The following is a 4,560-nucleotide window of genomic DNA, read 5'->3' as shown; positions in this document are numbered from 1 at the left end:
TGTAAGATTGTCAATAAGTTTTTGAGCCACGTCGTCAAAATCGCTTTCTGCTGTATACGTGACCATTTTTTTCATTAAAACCCTCAGGACCTTTGATGTAATAGCAAAATGAGCTTGGAGTGTGTTTTTGATATTGTTTCGTGTACGACTCTTCGTCATTATATTTAGTGCTGTCGTCGATGGGTTTGATGAAACTTTCAAAGTCGGCATACACCACAAACGGAACCCTCATCGACCTGTTTTAGTTTTTAAATTGGAGGAGTGTCCCTTTTTCAGGAAGTTCAAATCGAACCGAACAATGGTAGGAGCAGTATTCTGAATGTTTAAGAAGCGCTTCTTCAGAGTTAAAACTTTGCAAGCAGTTTCTGCAATAATGTCTTTTGTGTCCATGTGAAGATTCTTTAGAGGACAACAATCGACTTAGACTTCTAATGAGGCAATAATGACTTGTCACGTCGTTTGAAATGAGCAACAAATCAACATGAGTTCGGTTTGAACATTTTGAAATTCGCAAAGGGTGTATCTTTTTATATTCATACCCAAAAACGTTGACGCTAAGGGTTGGATTATTTTTTTCAAACTTGCTGATTTGATTAAGAGGTACTGGAAAATCTATTCCATCCCAATTTAATTCTTCAGATTTTTTAATCAAGTCTTCGCTAATCCTTTTATTATGATTGTTTTCTAGATTTAGCGCTCTGGTGACAGACCATCTGAAGCACTGCTCGTCTAAGTTTTTTATATTGATTATGGCCTTTTTGTTTTTCAACTCGTCAGGCAAACGGTATAGGACGAAGCGGTAAGAGGGGTGTAGTCAATCATGTTCACGCTAATTTCTAAAATTTTATGAACTTTCCAATTAGATCCCTCATTGCTGTAATTGACCATGTTTTAAAGAATTCTTTCTTTCCATGTTTCAAAGCTCTCTCCAATATCTGTTGATCGAGAACAACTTCGTATTTGGACGGGAAGGAAACAGTTCGAATTTTTTCCAATCCAGTAGCAATGTTGAATTGTATCATGTCACAGGTTAAAACAAGGTTCGTTTTTGTGTTAATTTTTAGGACTTTGATTGCAGCATCTTAAACCATGTTTAAAAAGGCTGCAGGTCTTGGCGCTGGAACAGGCTAATTAACGACAGGAGCTAATAGGACTACGTCTCTTATGCCTCTTACTGTTTTTTTCACAGATTCTGGAACATACGTACTAAACGATGCAAGAAGGTTGCTAAAGTTGTCCACAATAGCATCTCTCGATGTTGTCATTCTTGAAACCAGTCCAGATCTTGGTGCTGGAGCCGGTTTTTGAACAGGTCCAACAACAAGCCGCACTTTTGCAGGTTTCACAGAAATTTTAACAGGAGAAACAGGAAATTTTAACTATTTGAATTTCCATGAATTCCGTGTACACCTGACTTCTGAGAAGGGAGAGGTCTTTAATCATTTTGTGTACCGGTGTCACAGGAAATTATGCTGCTAGGAAATTTTGCGGCTGCGGCAAAATCTGCTGCTCAGCTGCATTATTTCCAAGGAAAAATTGCCGCTCGCAGGAAAATTTGCTGCTGAAAAAAGCGAATTAATTTCAATCTTTCCTAACATTATTTCTTCGAAATTTCAATTTTTTTGCCTAAACAAACAAGCTAAATTGAAGGAGCACACTATAAAGTTCAAATTAAAATTAACTTAAAATTTGTAAAGGATTAATCATAGTTCTTTTCCATCTTTTTAAATCAATTTACTTTTTATGTACGCTACATAATAAAAACCTTTGCCTTAACAAAAGTAATCTTTAAAAGTAATCCTCCTTAACCAATTAAAATAATTATAAAAAAAAATCTCTTTAATTGATAATTTTACTTTTATTAACATTAAATATAAAATAGTTGGTTTTGCTAATACTTTTATGAATTTAATTTATTTTAATATTTCTAGCTTTCAATGAACTTTTTCGAAGTATTTTATTGATTGCCACACTATATTTTAAGCTGAATTGAATAACTATAACAAAATAAAACTCTAAGACAAGAGTTGGTAATATATTTAAAAAAATGCAGAAATATTTTATAGAAGAAATATTTATGGCATATTTCGTTGGCATATTTCACAATTCTAATCTGCACTGAGTTGTCTTCTTTATATTGGACATATGCAATATGGAACCATTTTAGGCATTTGCTGCAAGCAACCATAAAATCATAAGTGCAAAGCATTAAGCAAGTGCAATGGAGTTGAACATTTATAGTTGAGGGATTGTTACGTGTAATACTCAATTTACTTTGCTCATTGAGTAATGGGAAAGGTTTAAATTATCCAGCATGAAACATTTTTTCAAGATGTTGTCTCATAAACTTTTGATTGTATGATATTTTTTGGGTTGTTTACCGAAAGCCAAATGCACAGCATTAGCTATAGCAAATAATCCACATTCCAAGCTTCCGGTCTGTTGTTGGACCCATTTAATATTTACAACAATACTTGGTGGAAACCCACAATTATAATCGGCAAAATTCTTGTAACATCTGGCTAACTGATTAATTAGATGTGAATCTAGTTTGTTATACATGCTGTCATAAAGTGAAATTGATCCATTTATTGAACAGGAAGTGACCAAATGAGAATTAATAAAATGGATCTGAACAGAAATTTTATCTGTACTTACTGCCTTAAATGCATCAGTCTGTGACAACAAGGTATCCTGCAAACCAATAATATCTGGAATCTGTTTCTTTATTATCAACTGAGCTAAATTTATATGTTCGCCAGTCAATTCTTTGCCGTCTAGTATAACTTTTTTCATTGTCAGTGTAAAAATAGAAAGTTCCTCAGATATAGGTTTACACTTTTCTTAAGAATTATTTAGGACTATTTCAATAATATTATTTAGAACCATATTTTCAGAAATAGGATAATAAATCTTCAAACGAGTCATATTGTATCCTTGTTTTAATTTCTTATTGCAATCATTTACATAACATAAACGAAAAGTATTCTTTTTCAAAATTTGATAAGTTTTGTATGGGCCAGTCCAATTTGGCTCTGTCTTTGAACCTTTTCAGGAAAATTTTTAGTGTTTCTAATTAACACTTAAATGCCAACTTTAAACACCTGGTTTTCTGAACAATGTTTGGCATCATATGCTTTTTTTTGGCGTTCCTGAGCTTTCTGAATATTGTGCAGTGCATTTTTTTGCATTTCTATTACATTTTCTAATAGACTTTCTCTATTTTTTTAAACTGTCATCAATCGTATGTTTATTTTCAAAATCGTTTTTTATAGATTTTATTTGTAAATCAACAGGAAGCTTAGCTTGTCTTCCATAAACTAGATAAAATGGGGTTTGTTTTGTAGAGTCTTGAACAGAGACACGGTATGAAAACAATACACTCTCAATGTATAGATCCCATGTGTTTTGCTTTTCATCAACATATTTTAAAGTTTGACACTGAAGAGTTTGATTAAACCTTTCGTCTTGACCGTTGCTCTGAGGGTGATAGGTACTTGTTACGTTGCACTTTGTTCCCATCATTTTACTTAATTCATGGTTTACCTAAACAAAACAATAAAAATTCTTTATCTGAGTAGAAATGATATAAGGAAATAGGTCTATTATAAAATGTGCCTGTAAAAAATGCCTGTATAGGGTTTGTATTAAATAATAAACAAGTATATCATAACCAAATAAATAAAAATTAGTTTATAAAAGAAAAAAAAAGTTTTTGCAAATTTTAGCATAAAACACTTTAGTTATGCAAAATATTAACAAAGAAAAAAATATTTTTATATATGGATTGCAGATGAGGATGTTTAGCCAATGTTTTTTTAACTTTCATTTCGTTTATCAACTTTAAATGAACAAGTTCTAAAGTTTTAAAAGTCCAACTTAGTCTTTATTCACTCTTTACATTCAATTTTAATATATCAACTTTTCAAAATTTAGATAATAAAAGTTATAGAAAAATTCAAGTTTTAAAAAAAAGTAATAAAAATACACAAATAAGCAAAAACAATTAAACAAACAAAAATCCAACACAGTACCTCATTTACAAACTCTCTTCCTTGGTCACTTATCTGAACTTCACAACAAACATGTCTTGTAAAGCATGTATACAAGAACTCTGCTGCACTTGTAGCTGTTTTATCAGATTAGGAAGCAGTTTCAGGCCACTTGGAGAATAAACAGGTGGCTGCTATGATATATTTATTTCCCCTTTCTGTTAAAGGAAGAGGTCCAATTAAATCAATTCCAACAGTACTCCATACTTCATCTTTAACTTTAATAGGATGTAGTTCAGCTGAGTATTTTTCAAATGCTCTATAAAGTATATTATGAAGGAAATAATATAAATTATGCATATTTAAAGACTTTATACCATATGGAAATAACACAATTATTTTTAATTTTTGTTATAACTTATAACAAAAAATAATACCTGCAGTATTATAAATTAAAATTATCAGTTATAATTGTTTTAAATAAATAATAAAAAATAAACTTTAGTGTATAAACCTGTTTGCTCTTTGACACTTATCAAAATATTTACAAAAATTCTTAACATCATCT

General features: G+C 31.1%; 1 pseudogene; it reads right to left on the bottom strand.

The window, feature by feature from the left end:
• Positions 1 to 241: 241 nt before the first annotated feature.
• Positions 242 to 3,525, bottom strand: LOC149882443 (uncharacterized; annotated as a pseudogene).
• Between the last annotated feature and the right edge of the window lie 1,035 nt (positions 3,526 to 4,560).

The sequence above is a fragment of the Hydra viridissima genome, unplaced genomic scaffold, assembly GCF_058129835.1.
Source record: "Hydra viridissima isolate aposymbiotic clone 2 unplaced genomic scaffold, HvirCarnegie_v1 scaffold_11, whole genome shotgun sequence".
Classification (NCBI taxonomy): domain Eukaryota; kingdom Metazoa; phylum Cnidaria; class Hydrozoa; order Anthoathecata; family Hydridae; genus Hydra; species Hydra viridissima.
The sequence above is the reverse complement of the archived record's forward strand: the minus strand, read 5'-3'. Positions and strand labels throughout refer to the sequence as shown.